This window comes from Triturus cristatus, chromosome 6 (genome assembly GCF_964204655.1).
Source record: "Triturus cristatus chromosome 6, aTriCri1.1, whole genome shotgun sequence".
Classification (NCBI taxonomy): domain Eukaryota; kingdom Metazoa; phylum Chordata; class Amphibia; order Caudata; family Salamandridae; genus Triturus; species Triturus cristatus.
In genome coordinates, this window is record NC_140589.1 from 652502581 (window position 1) to 652517959 (window position 15379).

Below are 15379 nucleotides of genomic sequence, written 5' to 3' on the forward strand. Positions count from 1 at the left end.
ACAAATTTTTCCATGATCTTGCTGAGGCAAGGTAGAAGAGAAATAGGACACAGATTTGTGAGGGTAGAGGGGTCTTCAAGTTGTTTCTTTTGTAGCGCCTTTACAGCTGCAAGCTTCCATTCTGCGGGGATGTTGGCAGTTGACAAGGAGGCATTTATTATTTTGTTGATAATGGGATTTACCGTGTCAATTATGGCGTGTTGTGTCAGGGGAGGGCAGGGATCTAAGGGGGAGCCATATTTAGTAGTAAGGATCGCCTGGCGCTATTCTTCAGGAGTGATCAGCTTAAAAGTTAGCAAAGTCGTTCTGTCTTTGCCTAAAGCAACAAAATAGTTGGTGGGAGGAGAAGAGGGAGGAGCGAAATCTTTTTGCAATATTAAAACTTTCTGTTCAAAGTAGTCTTCTATGCCATTGCAGAGGGATTGCGAGGGGGGATATCGACTTTAGGATTGATGAAGGTGTTAACTATCTTAAAGATAGCTTTTCGGTTATAGGTGGTAGTTTTGATTATTTCAGTATAGTAGGCTTTTTGGGCTATTTTGATCTGGGTATGATAGTTTTTAAGGGTCACTTTGAAATTGCTTAGATCAGTCTGCTCAAAGTTCCGACACCATCTGCGTTCTATGGTCCTGCAGTGGGTTTGTAGTTATTTCAGAGTTTGCAAATACCATGGGGCGGAGGGCTTCTTTTTTGGGCAGCCGTTTTGTGGATCAGGAGGTGCAAAACGGTCCCTCAGGGTGTAAATATACTGAGTGAAGAGCTGGTTATCTACTGTAGGATCTCCTGACAAGTTGGGTTTACAGGCTTGTGCGGCTGGATGGAGATCAGGGTGGGCTATCATCTCCTTCTACGTGGGTTTATCTTGTTGGAGGAGCCTGACGTGCCCCTTGGTATTTGAACTGCTTTCAGCTATGATTTCAAAGGGATCAGCTTGTGATGGGTCCAAATTAAGTCCACTGACTTTAAGGGTTCCGAGGTTGGAGCAAGTGCAATCTAACGTGTGACCGGCGTTGTGAGTAGCAGAAATGATCCACTGCTCTAAGTCGAGTGTATTCATGATTTCCTTGAAACAAGTTGCCCCTGAGTCGGTATGTGAGCCAAGGTAGATTGATGTAACATAGTGACATTGGAGAATCTAAGAGCTAGTGAGCTCACTATGGGCCAGATGTAGGTAATTCCGAAATACCGAGTCCTTAATAGTGAATTTTACCAATTCGCTATTAAGAAGTCGGTATTTCCGATGTAGGTAATAATTCTGTAAAAACTTACCGAATCAGTAAAAATCAGTAACATTTAGCGATTTCGTAAAAATCGCAAAAAAAAATACAGATTCCCCATTACCAAATCGGTATCACCGATTCCTTAATTCAGATTCGGTAATTAGCGAATCAGTATTTTTAAAAATTGGAAATTGTTGAATCAGCCAATCCTGTGCTTCCTCATGACCTCACAACAAGGAAGTGGCCACACCCATGCTGCTGCAGTGATCCTGAAGCTGTTGGAGAGGCAGGGAGCACAGCAAACAACACAGGAGCAACTTTTCCAAGTTTTTGCTGACATCACGGCCAAGATATGGACAAACAGGAGAGGGAAAAGGAGGCAGCTGAACGCAAGAGGAAACACAAATTTAGTGAGAGGGAGCTGGAGGTCCTTATTGAGGAGGTTACTAAGGACCATGACAAACTGTTTGGAAAGAATTCCCTCCACATGCCTGAATCTCAGAAGCGGCAGATATGGCTGGACATCCAGGAAAGGATTAATGCCGTCGGAGTAACCCAGCGCTCCATTGAAGAACTTAAAAAACGCTGGTATGACCTCAAGAAGCGTGCAAAGGAGAGGCTGGCAGAGAGAATGAAGCAAGCCAACCAGACAGGTGGAGGGAGAAACACAGCACCTGCACCAACTGCCCTGGATCTCCTGGTGGAGTCCACCCTCCAGCCGGAGAGTGTGAGTGGGATTGGGGATGCAGAGAGCTCAGCCAGAGCTGGCAACAGGCAAGTTAAGATGCATGCACAGCATGCTGTGCCCCTCACTCCCTAACCCCAATCCCCAATGAGGCAGTATGAATCCCACACCAGTGCATGTTTTACTACAAACTTGCAATGCATTATGGGAGATGTAGTCAGAAGTAATACATATCATAACAGTCAGTCAGTCAGTTTGATTGGCAGTCATGAAATGTATTATTACGCAAATGCTGCCAGACAAGGGAGCAAATGTACATTCTGTCTCCACAGGCGAGCCATCGTGCAGGGCTGCAGAAGGGGACATGGGAAATGCTCCCAGGAAAGAGAGGACACAGGAGGAGGAGGTCTTGTCACCTTACAGAACACACCACACCACCACCACCACCACCACCATCACCACCACCACCACCATCACCATCACCAGCATCACCACCGTCACCATCACCGCCACCACCACCGAGAGCCAGGAGGCATACTGTGGCTAGCCTCCAGCAGCTGGAGGTGCCTGAGGAGGACAGCATGGGAGGCCAACAGTCCACAGTGGCAGAGGATGCCAACAGTGCAGGCACACAGTCCCCCACTGAGCGCGCCCACACAGGTGCCAGACGCTGCAGAGCAAGGTCCAGGAGGTGCAGCAAACAGCACAGCGCTGCCACAGGACAGACTGCCAGTGAGGACAGTGTGCCCAGGGAACACAGCAGTGCTGCACGTGGGCATCGGAATAAATGCCAGCCATCATATGGTATTGCGAAATGGGTGATGTAACCCATTTCTCCTTTGTAATCTGCATTGCATATTGGCCTGGCATGTTAAGCCCTTCATGTTGTGGTGGTGTGCTATGCTAATAAAACACCGTCACACAATTACAGTAACTGGCTGTGTCTCCTTACTTACTCAGAAATAGTTGCATGTGATCTCAGCCCGTCTGTGTCTCCCATCTGTTTCTGCTGCCACACCTGCCGCGCTGTGCTCTGGCTGTGGACAATCCTCACCCTCGTCCTTGGAGTCAGTTAGTTCCACTGCTGTTCCTTTCTTTGTGGCAAGGTTATGCAGCATGGCACATGTTGCTATTATTTTACAGCAGATGATGGTGTGGTAATGACGTGCACCTCCACTTTTGTGGAGGCAGCGGAACCTGCTTTTTAAGAGTCCAAATGTGCGCTCCACAACGTTGCGCGTAGTTCTATGTGCCACATTGTATCATCTCACACTTGGGGTGAATGGGTTGAGGTATGGAGTCAGGATAAATGCCCGCACGGCATATGCGCTATCACCTGAGTGAGAAAGGAAGTGGCATTAATAACAGTCACCAACACATTCGTCCACGCTATACATCAGGGTGTGTCACACTGATTTACCTAGCAAGTATCCTTCTCCAAATTCACCCCCAGCCAGACGTGTGTAGATCCCATTGTTCCTGAATATGTAGGAGTCATTGGTACTCCCTGGAAATTTGGCTACAATGTCAGTGATGATGTGGTCCACATCGCATATTACCTGCACGTTGATGGAATGTGTAGATTTGCGGTTCCGATATATGTACTCTGTAGCTGCAGGTGGGCAGATTGGTATGTGTGTCCCATCAATGCACCCTATTACATGTGGGAACTGTGCTTTTTGGTAAAAATCCATCTTTGTTTTCTGCAGTTCCGCCTGTGTGCTGTGGAAGCGTATGTAGTGATGCATTCTTTGCATCATGGCATCCAGAAAAGTTGAAAAAACCGGACAGGCAACTCTGTGACACACCACCTGCCACAGCTATCACCCCCTGGTAACTACCTGATGCAAGTAGGTGCAGGCTACAGAGCACCTGAACATGTGTTTGTATAGCGTGCGCCCTTGGTGTCTCATGCTCAAGGAGTGGGTGCAGGTCCCGTATCAGGTCTAGGATGGTTTGGAGGTCTAGCCTGTATTTCTCATGGATTTCAGCCTCAGTCAGTTGGAACAGTGTAATGCGCAGTCTGTAGACGCGCTGCTCCCGTCTCCAGATCCTCAGTCCTGCTGCTTGCATATGTATCCACCTTGCAATGACACAGAGGGTCGCCATTGTGTTCACACTGTTACATTTTGGGGCTGTTTAAATGCACCTGATTGCCACCTGCTTTGAGTCAGTGGTAATTAGCGACTCCTAAATACCGAAAAATGGAAAAATCGGTATTACCGATTTTTTGTACATCGATTTGCGAGTTTTAAAGGATTTCTTATTTAGCGAATCGGTATTTGGAGGTTTCGGTGTCTGCTAATCGCAAATTAAGGAATCGGTAACTGGTTTCCCTTATTTTTACCGATTCCTTATTTGCGATGGCATTTGGTGTTACCTACATTGTACATGGCTAAATACCGGTCGCTAGCCACCTACATCTGGCCCTAGATCTCCGATATTTTCCATAAAGGCCTTGTAAGGCCTCAGTGGACGGTAGAGTAATTCTCCTGCAAACGCAAAGGAGTCATCTAATTGAAGGCAGAAACAGATGCTGTCTGCTTCTTTTATGTCTGATAGTTGGAATGTTGAACACCTCAGAGCGCTATGGTGGATGATTGCTAAGCCTCCCCCACGTTGTTCTAGTCTGTCTAATCTCTGAATGAGGTAGCTGGGGGGAGGGCATTGACTATTTCTGGATTGCACCAGGCCTTCAGCCATGTTTCGGTTACGAAAAGGCAATCAAGCTTGTCATTTGTTATTAAATCGCAAATATGTTGGACATGCTTGCACATAGTTGGTATGGTTCCATTTTTGGCTACAATATCCTGTATAGGCCTAACAACATATTTGCAGTTTTTGCAACAGATTGGTCCTTCCCAGTTGGCTACATCCAAAGAATTTTTACAGTTTGGGTGTTTTTTATTTAAAGCTAAGATGGATTCCTTAGTAAGGCACTGACCTGATGCAAAAAAGGTAGCGTTTCTGGCGCTGAATGCATTCCGGACGCGGACGGGTGCAGACGGGCTTGCCTTTGGCACGCCAGCAGCGCTCCAGCGGCACGTCCGCTGCGCGTGTCTGCTGCGCGTCAACGCCATCCCCTACTTTAGTACTGTGAGGCAGATGGCCCTAGGGAGACCAAGACCGTCTCCCTCTCAAGATGGCTTCCGCTGAATGTGCAGGCGGGAGTATGCAGATCTATACCTCAGCCATAGGTGAGAGTGCATGATAAGGAGGGGCTGTTAATAGGCATTATTCCCCTGATTATAAGGGCACTACGTTCTTTAGCAGTTCCGCACAAAAATAGGGAGCACTGTGAGAGCAGGAGCCTCCTTACACATGAAGGACTGGGAGAACAACGGTGTAAAAAGTGGCTTAATTCTCCCATGCTGCTCCCTTATCCTCATCTGGAGCATCCTGATCACACATGGCTGTCCAGAATCAACTCTGTGCTTTTAATTTGAGGAAACTGAAATCAGCAAAAGAAAAGGAGAAAAAAGTAAGTTAAGCTTTTCTAATTTTCTTTGACTAAATATTTTTCAATCGCAGCAAAAGAAAGGGCAGGAAGCAGAACAGCCATATGTGACCCACATGCTTCAGAAAAAAACTTGAAGAGGGTGAGGAGCACCATGAGAGAAGGAAGCATTTTGTTTGCCCAGTCATACAGGTGAAAGGCAGCTCCTATGATAAATCATCTAATGCTGAATCAGACTAAGCCATCTCATGTGGGAAGAACACCAAACAACAGCAAACATGTTCAATCCATCATCACCACTCAAAACTATATTTCACAGGACCATGAAATAATACATCACACCTTCACCATATGAAACCCTATCTAAAAATAGATTATAAACCATCACTCCATGTGAGACTACTTCATAAATGCAGAAGAGTATTCCACATGATGCAAAACTTTTAAGAAAACAAACCTGGGCAGAATTAGGGGTGATTTATAGGGGTAGGCGGAATTTGCGAAAGTCGCTTTCGCAAATTCCGCCCACCCCTATCGCCCATCCCTATCGCGAAAATGTTCAAAAATCTCCGCAAACACGCGGAAATATCGCTAAGATGCGGAAGTTTTTTTCCCGCCCGTTTGCGGTATTTTCTGCGTGGTCGCGGCTCGCCAACTTACCCATGCGGTTGCTCGCGGGCGCGGCCATCTTGTTTTCACTCTTCTCGCGGTGCATGATCGCGAGAAGAAAGACGTGATCGTGCGACGCATGACGTTACTGCGGGCGCGAACTGTCGCGAGACAGCGCAAATGGCTACCAACAATCCAACATCTCGTGGAGAACACGACCGGATCGGGAAAAATTGTCGGCGAACACAGGGATTCAGGTAAGGCGATCGCGCGTGCGAGAGAATGTATTATTTTACAGCGCGAGCAAGAACCAAATTATCGCTAAGCTGCGGAATGCGGAAATTTTGACATTTTTGCGCTCTCCGTGGAACGCAAAAATATCAAATTATCGCAATTTCCGGGAGCGGAACGGATATTTAGCCCAGGCCTAGTGATTTATATGTTGGTGGTATGTATACTCCATTGCAATGGTGATGGAGTATACATACCGCCAACATGAAGGTCCAGCCGCTAAATTTAAATGTGGGCAGAACTTCAGTTTGGCCAAGGGAGAGACTACTCTGTCTCTGCCCTGACCTAACTTCTCTGACAGCCCTTACTCCCCATGGCTACATGTCCACCCCGGGGTACGGAACAGTAAAATTGTAACAATACTGCACCCGCCTTAGGTGAAGGCGTTCATGGCAAAGGGATCATTATGTTTTTTCTTTACAAAAAGTAAAGCCAGTTTCAGTGTTTTCTTTTTGTTAAGAAAAAGACAAACAGTCTGTGGTACAGGGCTGCATCCTGCTGATGCAGCCCCATAGCACAGAGTGCATTGCATTGGCAGGAACTGCTGTGATGATGGTTTCTGCCCATGCTTTTATAAATGACCGTCTGCTTGACGGTCATTTATAAATTAGACAGGTGGTCCCCCCGTCATGGAGACAGAGGGTCTGATTTGGATCTTGGTTCCACTGTCACTTTTCTGTCAGTTTCTCTGCCCACCTACTAAGTGGCCCGCCCACTCAATTTAGATGCTGGCAGGTCTATAGACAATAGTCCATCCTAGTGCTGCCATCTCTGCCAGAATTTTCCTCCTAAGCCAACGGCACCATAGGCAAAAGTGGCTGTTGGAGGGAGTTCACTCAATATTTCCACTGGGCCAATCACGATGTGACTTCCCATCAACGTAACTGTGGCGGATAAACCTCCACACCTGAGTTGGCAGTTTTGAACGAATATAAGTTAGAAACATACCTTTTTTTCTTTTTCAACTTCTGTTTCTATCAGGAACCCAATCGTTCAAGTCTTACTTGTGTGGCTTTTACTTGACCACAAGGCAAATCAACCCTGTTTTTTTTTTCTTGTTTTCTTTTGAAGCTTTTGTTTACATCTGCTTTGGACTCCTGCATTTTAGAATCTCTCTTACAAGCAATTTTTTCTAATGTGTAATGTATATTTGTTTAATAATGTCATTTAAGAAATTTAAAGAAACACACGTTGATTATTCTTTTTTTGGTTTTCTGTTTCTAATTTGGAACAAGTTTCCATCATGATAATGAACACTTACACACAAATTGACATTAATAAAAATTCATAATGTGTTCATACAGGTGTGTTTATTACTTTTTGTAAACTCTCAAATTATAAACATGGGCATTACAAATTTTTTAATAAATTAAATGTAATATAATTTTGTAATTCCACCAGAAATGGTAAACAATTTTACTGCATATTATTAAAATGTCTTTTTTTAATGTGTAATGCATGCATGTCTAATTTTTCACTTATTACGTTGAAATAAACATACCTGTTTTCACACAAATAAAAATGTCATATCTTTTTTGATGTAAATATCCATTATCATGATGAATGTTTGCACCAAAATTTTAATGCCCCTTATGTGTATTTTTTTACTAATTTTTGAACTTCACAAATATGTCATTTAAAAAAAAAACTCGCATTATCTGTCATAAATGTAAGTAAGAAGATGTAGTTCACATTTTCATCATTAACATTTTTAATAATCAATGAATTGTACATGAATATTAATGTTAGAACAAACTTGCAAAATTATTTTTTTTATTTATAAAAGAGATACTTCTCTCATTAACTTTCATGTAAAATAAAGAAAGAACAACATTAGGTTTTAAAAACAACAACATTCTGCAGCTTTGTTGTCCATAACTTACCTCTCAAACATAGTCCAAAGGCTAACCTCCTCAGGAAGGGGCATCTATTGAGCACAGAGCAGGCACCTCAAGGCTTTTTCTTGGGAGGGGCGGGTTTAAGGTTAATAGGGGTTAAGAAGAGATAAGAGGTGAATTCAGAAGGAGGAGTAAGGGTAGGAGGGGAGTATTCTGGTGAGTGTATGTGTTGTTTTATATATAGGTGTGCTTTTGTGTGTGTCAGTTTTGATGAGTGTTTTTTGGTGGTTGGTGTGTTTGTGGTGGTTGTGTCTGTATGATTGGCAGTTGAATGGAGGACTGGTGTTTGTAGAGTATGTTTGGATGTGTGTTTTTGGCTGGTGTATGACATTCTGCCGAGTCTGTTCTTTTGCTTTTGGTTGGATGTTGTTTTGTGTGTGGGTGTGCTTTTGTGTGAGTGTATTGGTTGTGGTGATTGGTGTAGTTGTGGTTCCTGGGGATGGTGGTGGTGGTTATGGGTGTGGTGATGGTTGTGGTAGTTATGGGTATGATGGTGGTTGTGGTTTTGGAGGTTGTAGGTGTGGTGATGGTTGTGGGTACAGTGGTGGTAGTGGTCTTTGTGGAGGTGGTGGTGGTTGTGGTTGTTGTGGTGGTGGTTGTGGTGTTTGTGGTGGTTGTGTGTGTTGTGCTTGTGGGTGTAGTTTCAATAGAGATTTTACGTTGTTTGTGTGTTTCTTTGTGTGTCTGTACTTATGTGTGTGTGTGATTGTGCTGCTTGTGTCTTTTGGAGTGGGTGCCTGCAAAGAAGTGAGTGTGCTTGGGATTGGGGTGGAATTTTTGGATTTGGGTTGAGGGAAGGACCTGGGTTGGGGCAGACGATTGGGCTGATTGGGAAGCAGGGGTGAGTGAGGAGGCTGCTATTTTGGCATGCAATCTCTGCATGCCAGACATTAAACTGTGAATGGCATCCAGAAATTCAACCATTTGTTGCATTTGGCAGCTTAGCCCCTGGATACCATTCAATAAAGCAGTCTGGCCTACAGAGATGCTGTGTAATAGGTCCTCATGCTGCGCAGCTGAGGTGACAGGGCCAGGTAGTGAGGTGCCTATGGCAAAGGAGACCCAGTCCTTTTCGGTCTTTGGGTTTTTGCCAAATACAGGGAGCAAGAAGGAGGGTGGAGATGTGTCTCTGGGTGGTAGACAAGGATGAGGTTGTAACAGTCCCGGTAGCATTCACAGCCATTAGGGACTGGCCTCCTTTTCAGTCCCCCATGCCACTGTGTCCATCGATGTCTGATATCGCACCATCCGAAAAACAGTGGCCAAATGCTGCCCTGCCTTCTCAGCCAAGGACTCCTTCGTCTGCTCTTGTAGATACTGTAAAGACGGATACAATAGTTTTACTGTATATGTGTAAATATAACTGATCATGAAGTTTGTTTCTCAAAACATTTTCACAATCTTTATACTTCACTTGCTTCAAGGCTTTTAAACTTTGGTTTATTATTATCTTAATCTTCTGCATGTAGGGAACATCTTCAGTAACTATTTGGTCAGAGTATTCTAATTTTCTATTCTTGCTCCTATCTTTATTTTTTCTTGAACCATTTTCTTTTCTCTCCAGGAACTGTGTTACACTTCTGAATGGATCTGATTTGTTGTATTGAATAGTGAACTTAGGTTAAACAAATTTAATATAACACAAAAATACCTTTGTACATTGTGTGTACTAGGTAAAAAAGTTGATTTATTTTTTATTTAAAAAAATAAAAACATGACTCAATGTGTGTCTTATTTATTGCACTGTTGTGCCGATATTTGTATAAACAGAAATCCTGTTTTGTTTTGTTTGGACATTTCACAATGGTAATACTTAACTTAACTAAAGTATTCTTTAAATTGTAAAAATATTTGTATTGATTCAGTACTTAAATTGCTCATTAATGTATCATGCCCTATGTATTGACTTATGCTGTTGAAGAAATTTTAAATAATTCTATTTTTAGTCTCAAATTACTTCTACAGCATAAGTAAATACATAGGGCTTGTTACACTTTGAATCCACTTTAGTATAAATTTAAAAAGTTTAAAAAATGTACTATAAAATATCTTAATACATTTTTAGTTCTATTTACCATTAGAAAAAAAATCTGCCGTTCAGTTTACTCAAAAATTGGTATCATAAAATATTGCCCTTGAAAATGTTTAGACAAAATATCTGTTGTATTTGTGACAAAACAGTCCATCTGCAAAAGTCTCTTTAAGTCTTTTATTTTTATTTATAATCTGGACATAAAAAAGGACATTAAAATAATGTATTTTTGGTATGTGTTACTCTGTCAATAATGTGCTCACATTCATGTCTGTTTTTAAAAAAAACTGCATGCCCATAGAATTAAATTTTGAAAAACAGACTGGTTTACATGTACATTTGTGAATAAGTAAACCATTATGCAAGATTGACATTTTTCACATAAAATAAAACAAGTTGTTTTTTCATTTATTATGTTTTCAATAAATATTGTAGTAATTTAATCTTATTTGTTTGTCAGTTTGGCTCACATTTACTATTGTTTGTTGATAATACTAACTCATAAATATGATCTTAAGAACATCTGCTGTATCATAAGTGCATTTTATGCTATGTCACTTGCTATAGGGGGAAAGTAACATCCGTCACAATTGTGATGAAGCATCTAATCTGACACAAATACAATTTTTGGCCTCTTTGGTACAACTGTCCCTTATAAAATCTAACAAAATCATGTTTTCTTTTTTAGGCAGGCATGTGTCTGCTCAAAACAGGCCTTTGTAAGTGATCAGAAATATATTGATACTATTTGTAACACATTTTTTAAAAAAGCACATCATGACACACCTTGTGCAAAATGTACACCTTCAAGAACTCGTATTATGCATTAATCATCTGTCAGCCTTTATGTTGATGACAAATTGTCTTGCTGTAACCACAAATAGCTATTTAAAAAGAAAAACATAAAACAACTTACCCATGCCGAACTGCTGTCTTGCTTTCGACTGCCCATCCAGCTGCGGATAGGTCATCCCAAGTATGTGGGCATTTAGGGGGGTTAGGGTGCAGGCGATAAGCTATGGATACTGGGAAGGCTGGCTGAGATGGACTTCTACTGACTTCTTTGTCCAGCATTCTGGGTCCCCCAAACTGTACCGCCAGTGGATGCTGCGCTGTTTGTAGACCCCCAAGGGGCCGCACCTTCCTGGTGATGACCTTCCAGATTTCCTTCTTCTGATGGGAGTTTACCTGTATGTATCCAAAAACGTCTAAAAAAAATCTGATTTTGTTGACTCTTTGGTTTTTGTTTTGATTTAAAACAATTGTGAGAAATCAACCATAAGCATTTTTAAAAATTAAATCAAAAATAGCTGTCAATTTTGTAGTAACATTGTTCCTTGTTATGTCCTCATTTTACTAATCAAGGCCAGTGAAATCATCTAGGCTGAGTTATTTGTTGGATTATAAAAATATTTTGGTATCTATATATATATATATATATATATATCCAAAGACTACTCCCACCAGCCTTGAAGGTCCTTCAACTGCCAAAGAAGTAAGTACACGAGCCTAGGAATAGTGCAAATTTTCATTTAATGCCCAGAGCGACGGCCATAACGTTTCGGCTCCGAGGAGCCTTGTTCACATGACAGCGTGTAACTCGTGATGTCACCTATTTAAAGTGATACTACTGGTCACATGGGGGGAATCACATGGGTACAAAGTCATGAACAGAAAGAAAGTACAATTAACCACAAGGCAATGGGTTCAAGTGATCAAATTACAGGCTAAAACATTGTCCATATCTAAAAGCTTTCCATATGCAATATATGTATCTTGCAATGTCGGCATGAATGCCCGTGATGCCTGTAGAAAATACAATGTAAGCATCTGACTATTCCTAAGAATTGAACATGAATTGTGCCAGTTGTACATAAATAACATAATTGACAAAGGCGGATAAACAATCTGTTTTAGTCAGACTTCAACATATAATACAATATTCCTCATAAAAATATAAATATTATGATAAAAGGTATTATGTTAAAAAATCCAAGTTACCCCACGGACCATTGAAATAGAAAAGTAATAAGTGCAATATATAGAAAAACTATTAATAAAAGATGAAAAAATGAAATGAAAGTGCCTGTGCTTAGAATGATTGGAAGAATACATTTCTTAAATAAGACAATTACAAAGAGAGGAGCCCGCCCAGTGTAACCCAAGGACAAAATGTTCAGGTTATAATCCTCATATAAGGTTAATGAGGCACACAAATAAATGGAAGCACGGATTAAATGAATCCGAAAACAGATTTTCTTATGTTTGTTAATAATGTAGGTTTATGCAGAGTAAGGCTGCGGTGAGACCCGTCAATTACAAAATTGATTTTAGTGCAAATTTGGTGTGGTAAGTTTATAGATGGAAATCCAAATGCAGTTTAGTTTCAAGAGATAGGACACAGAAATCCATAAAGGAATGAGGATGTGCAAAAACGCAAATTTCACAAATATAAGTGCAATTCGTCTACAATAAATGGTAAAATACCAAATAAATAACCTAAAATATATAAATAATATATATTACATGAGGTTAAGACAAAAGACTTAAAAATGTTAAAATGCTGTTATGTACACATCAGATAAAAAAGTTGCCCAAATAGAAACCACCGCATATAAAAACTTAGTTAGTGGGGGGACTTAAAGAGAAACCACTCATATAGTATGCCTACTGAATAATGTTCTACAGTGACAGGGTAAAAGAGACAAGAAAAAGGCTAGTAGGCAAAATTATGTGGTACTGTATGCTCAACCCAAACATGTATGCAACTCCTCCGTTATGTTCAGTCCTGAAGGAACCTTAGTGTTGAGTTGCAAAATGTAGCGGGTTTCCAATTTACGGAGATTAAACTCACGATCCCCACCCCTCCTGCTTGGTTCAATAGAATCAATAACAAAATAGTTTAAACCCTTATTGTCACTATTGTGAATCTCTCTAAAGTGACGAGCTACGGGGTAGGTGTTGTCCTGATTAGAAATCGCACGCAGATGTTGCAAAATGCGTTTATGGACCGCTAGTTTCGTGCTGCCCACGTATCTCAGGTTGCATGGACAGGTAAGGACATAAATAGCAAAATCGGTCTTGCAAGTCAGTAGTTTATTGATCCTGTGCTGCTTGTTACTGAAGGGATCAATAAAAGTTTTGGTGTTGACCCCATGGGAGCAAGCTTTGCAAGTTTTACACTTGTAAAAGCCATTGTTAAGTTGTAACCAAGACTTATTGTCAATGGTTTCTGGATTAGTGTTGACCAAAGCTTGTCTCATCGTAGGGGCTCTGCTATATGTGATGGTAACCTGCTGGGGAAGCATAGGACCAATGACAGGGTCACTGCGCACGATGGGCCAGTTCCTGTTAATGATTTTACGCAATTATATATATATATATACATCTACTGGCGGTCGCCAGTAGATAGTTATAGTTAGGACCGAGTTCCCATAGGAAATCTGAAAATTCTATTTTGAATAACTTTGGCGCCGGTTGACTTATCTTCGTGAAATTTTCAAAACTAATGGGGCGCTCCACTCAGCTCCTACCCTGAAAGTCTCGGGGTGATTCGTCAAGCGGAGGCTGAGAAAAAAGGGGGTCCCAAAACGCGTTTTCCCAATGCATTTTCCCATAGGACCTTTAGTCGAAGGTACAGCCCGAACGGCTGAACAGAATTACTTGGAATTTGGCAAAGAGGTAGTCCTCAGGTCAGGCATGTGCCTTTTGCTTAAATGGTGTAAATCCGTTCAGTAGTTCCTGAGAAAATCAAAAGTAAAATCACATATATATCTGGGCTGAGCCTAACCCCACATCTCATCATGAGATCTGATTGGCTGTCAGCACTTCATCCAAGAAGTGTTGGCAGCCATCTTGGGACCAATATACATGATAGCACCTCATTAAAAAGCATTGCAGTTAATAGAAGGTTTTAAGACTTTAGTTACATTATAAATCGTTTGTTGATGGTACCATACTCCTTTTAGGAATTGTGGTGTGTTCTAAGGTGATTTTACCATGTGAAAAAGCCTTCTGCTGTGATATCATGAATCATGTTTGAGAGAAAACTATTTTCTCATGCTATTCCCACAGAGGTTTGGAAGGTGATCTATAAGCTAACTGAGAGCATATTTTCTGTAAATTCACATTATCTTTCTCAGTCATGTGGGAATGAAGTCTGACATTCTCAGTAAAACATGTACATCCAACAAGGGCAAAGACTGTCAGTTGATTCCTTTGTGTTCTACTGCAGCTTCCCAGAGTGTTCTAAAGAACAACTAGAGCGCTAACAGTCCTACTTATGACAAACGTATGGCATACCTGAAGCCATCTTGGTTGGAATAAAGTGGTAATTCTTAAAACATTTAATTTAAAAAGGAACAAAATGAGTGGGTTCATTTTGCCATAGAAAGTATGATTAGTGCTGCAGAAAGAAACAATTAGGGCACATTTTGAGTGACTTCTCAAATCCTCTTCTATTTCATTAAAAAATTCTGACATGCAGACTGAAACATGCACTTTCAATACCAGCAGCAGACTTCCCTGGTGAGCAGTAGCTTTACTACAGTGATCTAATAAGCAACTAGAGTGCTAACATTCTGAATTTATGGCAAATTTGTGACACATCTGAATGCCTTCTTGATGGAATCAAAGTAAAAAACTGAAAGTATTTCCTACTGAGGAGACTGTAGTAAATGAGGAAATTAGGAAACATCATAACAAATAAGTCTCCCAAAATGGCCACCAGAGACAAAAGAGCCCAAATGTAGCCCAAATATCACCCAGATGTAGCCCAAGTATAGCCCAATGACAGAATGTCCCAGAGTGTTCTAACGAACAACTAGAGCGCTAACAGTCTTACTTATGACAAAAGTATGGCACACCCGAAGCCATCTTGAATGGAATAAAGTGGTAACACTTAAAACATTTAATTTTCAAAGGAACACAATGAGGGGATTCATTTTGCCATAGAAATTATGATTAGTGCTGCAGAAAGAAAAATTAGGGCACATTTTGACTTCTCAAATCCTCTTCTATGTCATAAAAAAATTCTGACATGCAGACTGAAACATGCACTTTGAATACCAGCAGCAGACTTCCCTGGTGAGCAGTAGCTTTACTACAGTGATCTAATGAGCAACTAGAGTGCTAACATTCAGAATTTATGGCAAATGTGTGACACATCTGAAGGCCTTCTTGATGGAA